The sequence below is a fragment of the Poeciliopsis prolifica genome, unplaced genomic scaffold, assembly GCF_027474105.1.
Source record: "Poeciliopsis prolifica strain line A6 unplaced genomic scaffold, Auburn_PproV2 SCAFFOLD049, whole genome shotgun sequence".
NCBI classification, from domain to species: domain Eukaryota; kingdom Metazoa; phylum Chordata; class Actinopteri; order Cyprinodontiformes; family Poeciliidae; genus Poeciliopsis; species Poeciliopsis prolifica.
Genome location: NW_026562424.1, coordinates 2,162,722 through 2,178,799, shown reverse-complemented (window position 1 = coordinate 2,178,799; position 16,078 = coordinate 2,162,722). Strand labels below are relative to the sequence as shown.

General features: G+C 39.8%; 1 long non-coding RNA gene across 1 annotated transcript in view; it reads right to left on the bottom strand.

The window, feature by feature from the left end:
• Positions 1–15,791, bottom strand: part of LOC129377685 (uncharacterized) — a 48,647-nt gene extending 32,856 nt beyond the window's left edge. Inside the window, exon 1 of the long non-coding RNA XR_008607959.1 lies at positions 15,572–15,791. This is a non-coding gene — a long non-coding RNA (uncharacterized LOC129377685). The remainder of the gene's footprint in view (positions 1–15,571) is intronic.
• Positions 15,792–16,078: the final 287 nt, after the last annotated feature.

Genomic DNA, 16,078 nt, shown 5'->3' with positions numbered 1-16,078 from the left:
AAATACAGATGAGTCAGGCTTGCTTTCACAACACAAAATGTGTTTAATGAGAAAACAACCAAACCTCTCTGGAAAGTCACGAATCTCTCACTTTTCAGGCTGATCCATCCTCTACCTAACCTTTAAATTTCACAGAAATTGATTAAAATAAACCAATAAATAAAGCTCTGATTTACCACTGAAAATACCAATTAAATACAAAAATTAAAGAGCTTAAATTATGCTAAGGAAGGGATCCTGCTAACAAGTAACATTTTAAAGGCTCTAAATATACTAAGCATCTTGGTCATAAATGCTGTTTTCACCTGAACAATGTAGCATGTTAACTGTGAGTATCTGGCTAACAGCTCAAGGCTAACAGCTCAATGCTAACAGCTCAAGGCTAACAGCTCAAGGCTAACAGCTCAAGGCTAACTGCTCAAGGCTAACAGCTCAAGGCTAACTGCTCAAGGCTAACAGCTCAAGGCTAACAGCTCAATCCTAACAGCTCAAGGCTAACAGCTCAAGGCTAACAGCTCAATCCTAACAGCTCAAGGCTAACAGCTCAATCCTAACAGCTCAAGGCTAACTGCTCAAGGCTAACTGCTAGGTTGAATGGTGCTATTTCAAGATCAAGCTAACAAATACAAAGAAACTTTAAATAAACTTAGCTCCTTGGTCGTAAATGCTGAGGAGTAAATTTCTACTAAAGAATAAATTTATCAGCTTTATTAGTCAAAAATGTGCTAAAAGAACTCAGAAATTTTGAGACTAATCTCAAAGTTTCTAGAACATAAACGTGGGCATTTTCTGAGTTTTAAGTCAAAATTTTTCATATTTAGAAATGTTGAGTTTCAAAACAGAAGTCAAATATCTGAGAAAAATCTAAGAAAAAATAAATCTGAGAAAAAGTCAAACATCTCAAAAAATTCAAAACTAAGATTAAAGTAAAAAACTTGAGGTTAAAGTCAGAACTCTGAGATTAAAGTCATATTTTTTCTTTTGAATGGCACTAATCCTCTTCCGTAGATACCTGCTACCTTTGCAAGGACAAGCATGTACGCATGACGAATTGTTCAAATAAATTTTTGTGAATTTGTGTTTTATTTTTTAATTTTTAGCTCCTATGAACTCCCAAAAGTTGTTATAATAAAATCTCCACACTAAATCTGCCTATTTGTTGAATCACATGTAATTTTACATGTTATTTTCAGTAAGGTTTCCAGCATATTTAATTAACATTTTACTCCTTTTTTTCCTTTCATTCTTGTTTTTTAAACTGCCAACATCTGGATTCAATTAGGGGCCAAGTGGGCACCCCCACCCCACCCTGTTACCCCCCAAAACATGGAGGGTTACACATGTGTGCTCTCACTTTTATACCTGAGATGAAAGCTGCAGGCTGACAAACACCTTGACGGATAGAGTCATGGGGCAGAGCGGCTTTATGTGCGGTCTTCGCCATGAAGGCTGCTGGTCTGCAGAAGAATATCTGACTTAAAATGGAAATAAAGGTCAATTTTCAACTAAATTCAATTTTATTTATATTGCACCAACTTTTGTCGTTTCAAGGCACTCTAGAAAAAAAAATCTAGTTCACATGATGTTATGGAACATTACAGTAAACTCAATTATCCAAAATATCCCAACAGATTGGACCATTTATGTGTTAACTTGAATCATATTCTGCTGAAAAACCCAACAATGATCCATTTTCAGCTTTTGGGCCAAAGCACACAGATTTATTGTTCAAGAATTATCTTGTATTTTGAATTTTTTTGCCGTTGTTTATGGCCAGATTTGCAGCTTTATAATACATTTCTCACTTTCATGACATAAAAGTGAGATAAAATGCAATATGACTGCATGTGGAAGTTGTACAAAACAGATATTTGGGGGTTATAACACCCTATTGTAAATAGGAGGAAAAAATAAGAGTATTACTGCCAAAAAACTAAAAAAATTTAGAATTAAATTCAGAAATCTTCTAGAAAAAAAACTTTGAAATTTCTGAGTTTGAACGTTAAAAAAACTGCATGAAAAAAAATCTCAAATTTGGAGATTAATTAGAGAAATTTTCTAGAATAAACACGGAAATCTTTTACCTTAAAAAGGTAAACAACTGCAAAAAAGCAACTCAGAAATGTTAAGATTGATATAAAAAATTTTAAACAAAAAACGTGAACATTTATGAGTTTGAAAAGTAAATGAAGTAGCAAGAATTTTTTTTCTAATTTTGGGATTTCAGAAATTGTCTAGAAAAAACTTGGAAATTTCTGGGTTTGAAACGTCAAAAAATTTGCTAGGAAAAAAAAACCTTGCAATTGATGATGAAATTAGCTTTGTCATGCATTGCAGTTGTTTATAGATGTTGCTTGTGTGTCAAATTTACAAGCCTACCAGAAACGTGCGAACACAAAGGTTCCAGGTGGAATTAACCAAAATTAAAACGCTAAAGTTCGGCTCTATGTGAAAAATTACATTTTTAGGGCTTAATATGAAGCGAGCAATTTGGCTTCTCTGCTCTACCAAGTTTATATTTCTACAAACTTTAGGTGAAAAACAAATATGAGCTGAGAAGCTCCCAGCAGCAGGTTCCTGACCTGTTTGGGTCCAATCGTCCATGGATACCAAACTCCAGGGACTCGCATACTTCCTGTGGGTATGTATCCGTCTAGGAATCACGGTGGAAGGTGAGCTTTTCCCGTTGGGAGCTGAGCCAGTTTTCTTTTCATTACTCTTGCTGGAGGCCGAGTCTCCACAATCACAATAAGCTTTATTTTTATCGACATGTGCAGACGAAGGCAGCATTCCAGGGAATTAGGCTCAATTTCATGACCTCCAGTGATTTCAGGGAATACCATGCCGCCTTAAACTACACGCCTCCTACTTTGGTTCATTGGCGTATTAGAATGTTTTTTTAACACATGTACGGATTTCGCATGTTTTGTTTTAAAACCATTTACTTCAGTGCAGTCAGTCAAACACTCAACCTGACATCTATCAGTTTGCAGAGCGTTTTTATCAGATTACAGCTTTGAAATTTGCATCAGTTGGTTAACGAGATGCAAACGGGAGAACAGCGAGTGCTCCATTAAAAACAATTCTGGTGTTATAGAAGTTCTATAGAAGCAGATATGTGTGGCCTCTGGATTTTCTTTTTGACAAAGAAAAACCAGATTCACCATTAATCATGCCGTCTCTGTGGCTCTGAAGACGAAGAGTTAAGATCAGCCCTTAAACAACAGCGTTAGCATCTGATAATCTGGTAGACTCGCTTTGTTTTGGGGCCCAAATTGCAATATTGTTACATTTTCTATTCTCTTTCCCACCAAACTTTTTGAGTGAGCAGTTCCCCTCCTCACCTGTGGGGGCGCTGCAACAAAAGCCTCCCTCCTCTTTGGAGGAAAAGTTTGGGACGCCCTGGCCTAATTGCTAGCGGATTTTGTGGTAATTTGTGTTAGAGGTGTGTGATACTGCATACTCTGGTGCCGATAGGATACCAAGTGAATGCGAGGTCAATATCACAAAGTTGATAAGCACCGAAAGAAAAACTGTAAAAACATATCAAGACAATAAACAGAAACAGTAGATAATCAGAACAAATTTGTTTGCATTTTTGTAAATGAATAAACCAAACCAACCAAACCTTTTCAGGAACCTGTTCCCATCCTGGCCTGTGGGGACGCTGCACTAAGAACCACTGAAGGAAACGACACAAAAACTCTGAAGTAGACACTGAGCGCAACTTCCTTCTTGATTAAATGTAAACAAAAATGGAGTAGCTCCAGACTTTTACAGTGGGATTTTTCTTTTGTCTTTAGGTTAGAGACCACAAGCCATTCCTACTGCTAGCGCTAGGCTAACACTAGCATTGTTTTGGTTGTTTTTACCCAGAATACCCTGCGCTGTAGTTCGCTTACTGCTTTTGGAGCGGTGTCTGGTTCATGAAAACCAGTAACATAAAAACCAATGAACAGGACAAAATATGCTCTTAATGTGGTTCTGCCATACATCTTCGAAAAGCAGAAGTGGAACCTCCTGCACAGCCTACAAGAATGCAGCAAGTGGTTTCTGGATGAATAGTCAACAACAATAAGTTCATCTTTTCCAGCAGCCATTGTACAGTACATACAATGGTAAAACCAGCTGGAGTTCACTTCGGTTTCTAGGTAACAGGGTTGGGCTGCTAGGCTACGGCGCCATGCCCATTGGGAGGTTTTTGAAAAGGCTCACTTTCCACACACTAAAAAATCATGAACTTACCAAAGGAAGGCTGTTTTTTTTAAGCACTGGATTGTTTTTAGAAGCTGCAGAGACTCAAGTAGAAGTGCACAAATTTAGTTTTGCAAAACAGATCTTCTCTAAATTGGCATGAATATTTTGCAATAAGCTGCATAGAATTACTGAACTCTGTCAGAAATTATATCTACTAAACCAAATCAGCGTCTGCTCTATGCTTATTAATTGTTAATAATTCCACAGTGAAAGGTTTCAGTTTTAAAACATTTCTCTAGTCAATGGAATTACAATTTTCCAAACTAAATCTGCTTGGAACGCCATTTTGTTTTTGGTGTTTAATATTCAGATCCAGTCAGTTGCCTTTTCAATATGAAAACTCACACTTTATCTCTTTTTCCCGTTCAAGTTTTAATTGCAGTTATATAAAACATAAAAATGGCCGAAAGGTGCCTTTGTTGCGGAGCGACATTCCTGGCATCCCTCAGATGTCTGCGCTGCTCGGCGGTAACCCAACTCTGGTTGAAAGCATTTTCCTGCAATCGACAGCGCCTGGGCCACCTGCTGCTCTGATGCGGTAGTGACTACAGATCGGTCCTGGACGATACTCAACACCATGAACACACATGCACACACACATCCAACAAAACACCTCCACCAACATAGGATTCGTTCAGTAATGGTTTATATGAACAGTCTGAACAAGACTGACACAAAACCATGAAAACCATGAAGGTGTTTTCATAAATGTTTATGACTGCTGTCAGCAAATGGCATTTTGTAAATAACGACACTTTCAATGCAAATTTACATTAAAGGTCCATTGAAAGTGTCATTATTTACCAATCCAAAGTTTATACTTTTAATGGACTTTTAATGCAATTCTTAATGCAACTTTGCTTTAAAAGTGTAAACGTCAACAAAATAATGTCATGTTGACACTTAATGAACTTTCAGTGCAACTCTTAATCCAAATATGCAGGAAAAGTCCATTAAATGTATTAACTTTGCATTATTCTGTGAATAAAGACACTTTTATTGCAAATTTGACACTTTTACAGACTTTTGATGCAACTTTGAATGCAACTTTGCATGAAGTGTCATTATTCACCAAATGACACTTCATGACAACAGTCATAGACATTAAACATCCTGTTTATCATGTCATGTCAGTCTCCTGCAGATCCCTCTCCATACATTTCTTCCTCCTCTCTGGAAGCCTCTTAGGGTCGCTCAGCTGCCTCAGAGTTATGTGGTGAAAATGAGGACAGCTGCTTCTATAAACCTTGTCATCAATTTGTCCCAGTCATTAAAATGGGCTGTAATTTGCCTAATTGTGGTCAATCACAGCTGCCAATGGTGCAGAAAAGTGCCGGGTATCCCTTTACAAGCAGACGGGATGATGAAGCTGGAGCGCGCTGCTCTGCTCCAGAACGATGATTACCGAGTATGATCTTCATCTAATCCCGACCGCAAATAACCTGTTTGATCAAAGACAGGACCAATGATTCACTAAAGCCTCGCAGACATAGACGCTCTGTGGATTTATTTGTTAATTAATGTCGGTTTTACAGGACGACCTCTGAACATTTTTGCTCCAGACGTATAGCATTTTGATTAAATCAAACACCAGGACTACAAAAGAAGCCGTGGGTTTGTGATATTCATAGATTATTTGGCCTTCTTTTAAAGTTTCAGCTCTTTGCTTTTATTTTTCTGCAACTGGTTGAATCTAAAGGCAAATATCTGTCTTCAGGAGCCCGAGTTGTTTACATTTTTTCAGTGTTTGAATTTTTACTGTTTATTTATACTCAGTCTTCATTTCTGTCTCTTTTTGATCAATCTTTCCTTTGTTGTTTATTTACTCAGGTTAGTTCTGCAGTAGTTAGTCATTCTTCATATTCAGTTTGTGTTAGATTCATCTTCTGCCTGTTCCAGTCTGTTTACTCCTCCCCTGTTCTTCTCTCCCTCAACCCGCCTGTCTGGTCTCCCCTCACAGCTGCGCCCAGTTTCCATTCAGCCACCTGTTCTCCACCACTAATAAAGCTTCTCTGTACCTATTTTAGAGCCACTGTAGATAGAAAAGGAAATGGAGCAAATTTCCTTTTACTCCTAAACTTTTTTGGGGAAAATTTCATAAGTTTCTCCAAAAATTTTCTGAAAAAAAAAAAGATTTCATTTTTAATGTCAAAAATTTGCTAGAATTTTTTTTATTATTTTCAAAAGTAGAAAAAGTAAGACTTTTAAAACTTTTTTTGTTTTTTCCACAAAATTTCTGATATTAATCTCACAATTTCTCAGTTTATTTTCTAGTAAACTTTCAGCTTTAGAAAAGCTGAAGTTTTTCACGAGAAACCTTTTGATTTAATCTCTTCTTTTTTTCTAGTCAAGTTTTGACATTTTTTTCTGTATATTTTTTTGACATTACACTCAGTTTTTTCTAGAAAATTTCTACAAAGTTTTGTAAAGCAAATTTTTGACCAACCTCATAAATGTCTAATTTTCTAGTTTCTGAGACTTACTTTAGAAAATCTTTGACTTTTGAAACTCAGAAATTTTCTTGTATTTTCTGTAAAATTCTGACAATCTCAAAATTTCTGAGGTTTTCCAAGTAAATAAATGACTTTTCAATCTCACAAAAATTTCTGAGGGTATATTTTCTCCTCTTTTTCTTCCTTATCTTCTTTCAACAACTGTTTTAATACGTTGTTATAAAGACCAGCTGGGTTCCCAGTCGCATTTAAAAGTACCTGTAATAATGACCCTGCATGCCTTCAGCGCTCCATCTGCAGATTTAAAATAAATAAATCAAATCTTTTGATAAAAACAATTGTGAGGATAACATTTCAAAGCGAGCCGGGTGCCTAATCCCTCGACTTTCCCTGGTTTGGTTGTTTCTCCGTGGAGCTTCTCAACGCAGAAACATTTTTCTTTCTTGAGAACAAAACATGTTCCTCATTTGTTTTGAGAAACACATGCTCTGGGGATGACATGTTAAAAGTTTTGCGAGCAGGAGAAAGTTGGCGAGGCTAACGAATTCTCCCGCTGGGTGCGAGTGACGGCATCATTCCTTGCATCTGTGTGCAACATTTCCGTGTCCTCGCTTTGGGCAGACACAGGTGGTTTGAATCCAGATGTTCACGGACAGAAGCGTCATTCTCTACATCTCTTCCTCCTCCAACAATTCAAATATCTCTTTATTCACCTCAGCATGCCTGCCTCTGCTCCTCGTGTTCAACGCTTTTACTTTTTGGATACACAGTTTCATCTCACATCGGTTGAATCCCCTGCCAGCTGCTTTTGCATGCTGTTTCTTCTGATAGCTATTCTTCCAGCCTTCACTGAAATGTTTGAAATATTTTCCTGTGGGCGCTGTCATTCTACAAATGGAAGATGGAAACCTTCTCTTCTGTGGCCAGCTGCTTTGCGGGAGAATTTAGGACTTATTTTGGTCACTTCTTTAGTGATTGCCAAAAAATAGCTTTGGTTTATACAGAAATGGTTTAAGAGAAATAAGAATATAATAGCCACTTTGATCCATCTCCAGTCCATTTGTCTAGAAAGTCTGGCTTGATTGGGGAACAAAGATGGGAACGTGTCATCGAATCAAAAAAGAACTGGTGCAGACCGGAGATCACTTGACGTTGTTCTCAAAAGCAGAAAACAGGCTGCAAGGCATTCTGGGTAAATACAACCAAAACAAACATACTAATGCTAACGCTAGTGGGAGAAACGGTTTATGGTAATTGGGATCTCCTCCAGCTGCTAAAATCTGACACTACTCCATTTTTGTTTCCATCTTGTGAAGAAAGAAGCGGCGCTCAGTGTCTCATTCTGAAGTTCTCATGTCGTTTCCTTCAGTCGTGTCAGTTTGTTAGTGCAGCGCCCCCTACAGGCCAGGAGCCTGATACCTTCTGATTTTAGTCGACCAGGAGCTGTCAGATTTTTGCTGTTGTTGGTTTGTTTTTTTTTCATTGTCAACAACTTTCCCAGTTTGTTGTTGTTATGGCTAGCTTGAGAAGCAAAGGAGCTTGATAAAATGGTAAATAACATTTTAATACATTATGTTAATTTATATTTTATAATAATGATTGAAAAATAGATGAGATTTTATGCAAGAAATTATTAGATTCGAGTTATTTTTAATCTAATAATTAATTTTTTCTGGCGCCCCCTGGTGAGCCCCACTTTGAAAAACACTGGCCCATTTGGATCTGTGAGTTCAGATCAGGATTTTTCAGTTTATTCAAGTAAAGTTGCATAAAACAGATAAAAAGGCTGTTTGCTGGCAGTCCATAAAACAATCTTGGTCCCAATCCTGAATCTCCTGAGCTTTTCCAAAGACAAAAACAAGAGAGAAAACAACTGAAATTCATTTCATTTTTGACAGTTAAAGCCTCTTTTGTGCCCCTGCATGTCTCTTTTTAAAGTTGCCCCCCTCAGTGGAGACAGACTGTTGCCGAATCAACAAAGAGATTGCATTACAGGGACAGGAGCAGCTTTCTGAAAGCACGTCAGGCGCATTCCCCACAGATTCAGTCAATTTCACGACCTCTTAGATGGATGATTGTTATTGAGCGATGTGAAGTAAGAGGGAGCCGGCCAGGGTCAGATCAAGTCCTTAAGACACTCAGGAAAATACAAAAGAGGCGTGCAACTGGGTGGATATGACGAAAGCCATTTGCTTCTAATTGACCTTCAACTTTGCGACCGGGCCCCACAGCCAGGCGTGAACCTGGGTGACCCGCCGTAGCATCTCGATGCCGCAGACGGGAGAATAGGAGCACTTTCACTTCCTGACCCCTCGCTGACTTGCAGAGCCCTTTACCTTTGGCCTGACTTACAAGGGGAGAGGTTGTTTTTGCTGTGTGAACCCAGCCAACCATCAAAGCGCTCACAGCTGGGAATCCAGAGCCAGTTTAGTCACTTTTTATCCAACTCCAGTCCATTTGCAGAGAAAGTCCATTTTGTTTGGGAAGGTGTGAACGTGTAATAGCGAACTCTGGTTCACCTTCCAACCTCGGTCTCTGTTCAGTCGAAGTGAACTCTGGTTCAGTTCAAATGCATGACCAGAGAACACCCTAAAACAAGGGCCGGCATCCTGCATGCTTTAGTTCTCTCCTTGGTGGTACCAACAACCTTTCCAGAATGTCAGTGTTCTTCTTAGGCTTCTGACGAGCCATCATTTAATCCAGGGGCGTTAAATCAGAGAACTAAAACATGCAGGATGTTGGCCCTCCAGGACCCACTTTGGGGACCCCTGCTCTAAAAGCAAGTAGTGGACTACAACGCAAGGCATTCTGGGTAAATATAACCAAAACAAACACGCTAACTAAGCGCTAGTATGGTCTTTAGCCAAAGACAAGAGAAATCCAACAGCCACTCCATTTCTTGTTTACATATCATGAAGAAGGAAGATGTGCTCAGTCTCTTCTTTACAGGTTTTTATGTGATTAAGTGATTATTGATGCAGCGCCCCCACAGGCAAGGTGGTTAACAGGTTGGTTGGCGTGGTTTATTTATTCATGAATACATTTTTGTTTGCATCGAACTGACCCTCAACTTTGCGGCCGGACCCCACAGCCAGGTGCGGCCCGCCGTAGCATCTCTGCGCCGCAGACGAGAGAATAGGAGCGCGTTCACTTCCTGACCCCTCGCTGACTCGCAGGGCCTTTTACCTTTGGCCTGACATGCAGGGGAAAAGGTTGTTTTTGCTGTCTGAACCCAGCCAACCATCAAAACGCTCACAGCTGGGGACCCAGAGCCGCAGCCTTGGAGTCGAGCTTTAGGAAAACTCTTCAAGGTTTGCTTCCCCCAGAGAAACATCACAGATCTCCGAGGTCAGGATTCAGATACGTACTGAAAGACTTCAATTTACGTCGCACTTTTTATGTTTTTGGTCCAAGAAAAAACTTCCCATACTGTGAAAAAAATAATACCGTAAATGGGCATGGATGGTGAAAACAATTTTCCCATTTTCCATAATCAGTTAAGCTCGTTTTAAGCAGCTCGGTGAAAGCAGCCCTTTATGAGACAGGCCACCACTTCAAACAGATTGATTACCACTTTCAACCACGCATGAAATCATGAGAAATATTTCCAGTTACACCTAAATTATTCCCAACGTTGCAGCTCTCAGGGTTAGACCTGGTGAAATGTCGGCACGCAGATTTTCTCTCTGTTTATGTAAGCAAAGCTCCGAAGCGACGAACGGAGGGTGTGTGTGTGTGTGTGTGTGTGTGTGTGTGTGTGTGTGTGTGGTGTGTGTGTGTGTGTGTGTGTGTGTGTGTGTGTGTGTGTGTGTGTGTGTGTGTGTGTGTGTGTGTGTGTGTGATAGGAGGGATGGAGAAGACTTGATGTGACAGTGTTTTGATGGCTGAAAGCTGGAAACTATTTTGCAAAGAGATGAATTTGATACAAAGTCCAGGTTTGCGCGGGTTCCTCACCTTCCTCCTGCACTGTAAACACAAACGCTGTATTGAATTGAAAATAGTAAGAAATCAGTTTCTTACTATCAAGAATCCACCTACTTTCAGAGCAGTAAAGTTTTTACTAGTTTTTATCATTTGCATGAAATATCATGAAAAAGACTTGTATGCTGGTTGCCATGGTTATCGCATTTAACTTGCTGTTTTAGCATTAGCTAGCGTATTGTCGCTAGTTATTTTACTCAATTACATTTACTGGAGTAACTTTTTGAAAGAAAAAATACTGTACGAGTATTTTTACTACACTGTAATTTTATTATGAAGTATTTCTACTTTTACTTTAGTGAAATTTTATTATTTTCTACCCACTGAATTAAAAACAAACCTAAAATTCACCAGACTCAGACACACACCTGCAGTTTCCGTTAAAGTTTCATGTATTTTTTTTATTGAAAGAAACTGATTTGGAAATATTTTCTTTTGCCAGATTTAGTTATATTTTGTTATTTATATAAATTATTGTCATTTTTGTCCCTAAAACACCAAAATTCCCACCTAACTTTATATTTTGGTCCATCTGATGAACTCATTTTTAAATATTATACAGTTCATAATTTAATCAGTTGCTCAGTACTTGAGTAACTTTTTATCAAATCCTTTACCCACATTTGGTCAAAATTAAACCTTTCAAAACTCCAAAATGTTTTCTTTTTTATTTATTAAGCAATAATCCTCACATATGCCCTATTACTTACGTATGACTCCTTAGTTTAAAAGTCACTTTGTGAGTTTTAATAGCAATATTTCAGGTGTTTTTCTAGTGAAATACATTGGGAATGGCTTTCCTGCTGAGACTGTGGAAGAGCCGAGAGGAGAAAGGAAAGCCGGGAGAGAAAGGGGCGAGACAGCCGAGCTATGGGAAAACGTTTTAGGGAAACCAAATTAAGGGGAAGAAAGGCTGGACACAAAGGCCTTTGAAAGCAGCAGACAGTTCCCTTGACATGTGCCTTAAAAGAGATGCTGCAGCCGATGCCAAAAAGGAGGGAGAGAACGGGGAGGAACGGGGAGAAACGGGGCGAAGGAAAGAAGTAAAGTTTAGGGGGAAAGGTGGCTTGAGAGGAAAAGCACAGAGGAAAGTGTGTGTAATGCACAATCAAAGAGGAAGAGAAGGTTAAAAAAAAGCTTGAAAGTGTTCTTTCTGCAAGGCAAAATCATTGTAAATGTTCATAAAACTTTGTTAATATGCCTGTAAACTGATGCAGGTGCGAAGGAGGATCTGACTCAGCAATTACCAAGATGGCTGTTTGGGTGGGAGAAGTTTGATATTTCCAATTCTTCACTCAAGATCTCAGAATGTTACATTGATCAGAAATAGTGAGTCAGAAGCCTTGAATGCAAAGTGAAATGATTTGTGCTTTTCAAAAGTGGGATGTGCATCTGCATTAGCTGATGGGATGATGGATGGAGCTGACGCTGCGTTCCAGTTTCCTGGTTTGATGCCAGAAGTTGGAATTCCAACATGGAGACACCCATAAAAATGGGTTTCAGTTGCTCTTACATGCATCATTTTAAGTTTTTCCATTTTTTCATCTTAGGGTTGAAGATGATACATGTAACATTGATTTAAGAGATTTTTGCATGTGTGTTTCGTAAAGTAAACATGTTTCTACTGCTGGTTACGTGAGGAGCGGCCATATTGATGTACACCTTCCAAGTCATGGTGTTTCCCAAAGGAAAATTTGACGTCAGAGGCATTCCAGTGGATTTTCATGCCTGGGAAGTGGGAATTTCCCAGTTCCGAGCGCACCTGTCTACCACTGTGTCAATGTCTTTATGGATGCTGAGAAGGCAGTGATGTCCTAAAGTTCATGTGTGCAAGTGATAATGTGCAACAAAATGGACAGAAACATTTAAAATCTGATACATTCCAGATTAAAATGAATCAGAAACTGAGGAGCTACTGCCAAACAGTCCGACCTCAGGGCTTCCTCTGACGCCACAATGAAATCAGTTTATTTGTCCCACCGCTGGCGAGGTACGCCTCCACACCTCAGCATGAAATGAGTGCTCCACCAGCACCACCTCCACCTTCCCATCCCACAATCCTTCACTGCTCTCTTTCTCACAACAGTATTCACACCTCCTGAATGTTCTTCCACCTTCTGTTACAACCACAATCTCCAACATATTTCTGAGATCTTATCTGATGGACCAACGAAAAATAGTGAAATTGTGAAAATGAAGGCGAATTTGACATTTGATGTGGGAAGAATTAGCTGCGTTTCCACCAGAATGCAATTTGATATTTTGAAAAGAAATTGAGACATAACAATTTTGAAAAAAATATGTATATATATATTTTTTTTTTGCACTAGGTTGAGGTGGGTTACTTTTGGGATGACTCCACTAGAAACTTTTTTCACATTACACGAGTCACATCATCAGCAACAACCACTGGCAGGAACTATGAAGAAGATGACAACAGGAAGAAGCAGAGCTGCATGGTTTTTTATGATACTCTTACTCAATATTAACAATGCAATTGTGAAATTGTGTTTTTTCAACATTAGTGGAACATTAAAGTTTTCTGTACACTTGTAATGGAAGCAGCTTTTGATGCAACTTTAGCAACTTCTTGGGCTATGTCTCTACTAGCTTTGCACACCTAGATACTGAAAGATTTACCCATTTTCTTTGCAATGTCTGTCTGAACTTTGACTACGATATTCTCACATGAAAAGGCTTTAATCTAAACCTCTACGTATGTTTAGAGTGACTGTCCTGAAGATGAACCTCAACCCTTCTGAAGTCTCATACAGTCAACTCTTGCCAAGAAGAACAGCAAGTCCCACAGCATGAGGCAGCCACCATCATGCTTCACTGTGATGACGGTGTATCCAAGCTGAGTGCAGCGTTAGTTTTCTGCAACGTACGGCAGAAAGTTCAGCTTTGGTTCATCTGAACCAAAGACCGGAACATGTTCTTCCACATGATTGCCGTTTCCTCTACAGGGCTGGTAAATACGAGTCTTTCAACTATGACTTTCTTTCTTCTTTTTGATTTTATGACTATAACGAATATTTTGGAAGTAAAGAGGAGAACACATACTGTCTTTACTATTTTAATCATAGCTTTATGTGTGAACTTCCTATAAAAACAAACTTCTCAGGTACCGTTTGCCATAAAGAGCTTGACTTTCATCTTCAACATAACATTAACAAGGTTAATTGGAGCCACATAAAACAAAACATTAAAAGTCTGAGCTCTATTTGGCAAAGCAAGAGAAGCTTTTCAATCTCAAAATTGGTTTAGAGGGAAAAGTAGTGAGTGAGCTGAAAGAGGAACGGGTCGACAGAGGTGCGGCGGCACGCCTTTAATCACTGTTGGTGCTTGTGCCGACACACACCGCACTGTCGTAATCCACACTGACAGAGTTGTCATCGTCGCTGGAGGAGCGGGCGATGGAAAGCGGCGTAGAATCGGCCGAGGTGAGGGACTTTCCTCCATTCTCTCTCCCCAGCGGCGGCGCACGTTGAACGGCCGCGGCCGGTTCCACCAAGGCCCCCTTTGTGTCGGTAATCACCAAGTGGTGAGTGACGGCGATGCGGCCTCCCGCTCTCAAGAGAGGGTGCATGGGGGGAAGCGGGCAGGGAGGGGAAGGTCCAGGACCGGAGAATCCTGGAATGTTCCCAGAGGAAAGGGTGCGAAAGAATAGAAAGGAAGGGAACAGATAGCAGGTGCGCCACAGGAGGAATGCGCCATCATGACTCAACTGGCTTTGACTCACCAAAGAAGGAGCAAGGGAAAAAACTTCTAAGAGATGGTGAATTGTCTGGATTTCACTTTTTATCTTTCCAGTCATCACAACCATTTTTAGAGTTCAATTGAAGAAGCTGATGTCATCTGAGCTCCAACCAGCATATTTTCATGCCTTGACTCAGTTGGGCTCGCCAAGACAGATTCTTAAGTGACGAAAGAACGTCGAGATGCCCAAACGCGTCCAAGTTGCTTTATCTGGGGAACTTCAGAGGTCAAAGGTCACTACTACGACTCTTTTCTTTGCTCTCCAGTCGCTTACCGTTCTCCCACGATCCCTCCACCACAATCACACCTGTGTTCCCTCTGTCCCTGATATGTACAACACACACACTCAAAGTCCTCCCAGCTGCATGTGCACCTGGGCTGCCAGCTGTCAACACTGTGGTAACTGGCATACAGCAGGCTGTGTCACTATCACCTGGATCATCAGCTCCAGAAAGAGAGAAAGAAGTGAGCACACAAAGAATCGAAAGGCAGAAAGAAAACAACCGGAAAGGCAGCGAGGCGATGGAGTGTGAACGATTCGTATGACGATAGAGGATAAAGACAACTGATAGGAGCAAACGACAACAAAACAGATGAGCAACAAGCCAAAGAGAAAACATTAATACAGACGGTTGGACCTCAAAGCAGCATTCCCCACTGACTGCCTTTCCATTGAACAATTCAGCAATTTGACATTTCGACAATAAATGTGATCATTGGAAACATTCCAAAAAACGAACGTTTCCATAGAAATTGGTTATTGTCACAAAATTGCAACAGAAACACTTTTTCGCAGCACACGAGTCACGTGATCAACAACCGGATGTTCCCCGTGGTGGCCATGTTTTAATGGCGTGGTATGAACAGACTTACTTTGGGAGATTATTGGGAAATATTATTAGCAAAAAATATAAAAAGTTTTTCGCACATTTTCAATGAAAACAGTTTCTTTTTTTAAGCAACTTGAAAACTTGTTAATAATCGCGCTAATGTACATCATTTCTCACCGCATCGCATAAACAGTTCAGTATTCATGTCGATAGTAGAAGCGAAGTATAAACATTGCAACAAACTTCTGACCAATCACACAGCACGTCGCATAGCGTGAGGGTGTGACGTACCTTAGCTTAGCTGTTGCTTGGCTCCTCATGTTTGCCTCCCCGAAATCCTCAAGTTCCACTTTGCGAACCTTTCATACGGTTCAATCTCGGTATTTCTCAGAAGTTAGTAAAAAAAAGTAAAGAATAGTCAGAATGTTTGACTTCCAACGAAGACGACGCCGGTTGAACCTCTCGCGCTTTCCTTTTTGCTGTGGTTCTTTCTGCGCATGCGTACGTTCCAGTCTCGGCTGCCCGGTGACGTCAGGACGTCCCGGATAGTTACAAAATGGATGCCAACAGTTAGCGTTTTTTGTTTTTGTTTGTTTTTAAATAATGAACAATTCTGGGACGTTTTATAATCACTTCTGAATTGTAGTCAACGAGATTTGTGATTCTTACGTGAATAGATTTTCAGGTACATCCTTATTTTTACATATTGTTCGAAAAGAAGAGCGAAATCTTACCATAAACATCCTGTTTTAATTTTCTTTGTGTGTACTGTGAATCACTCACTGCAGAAAAAACACA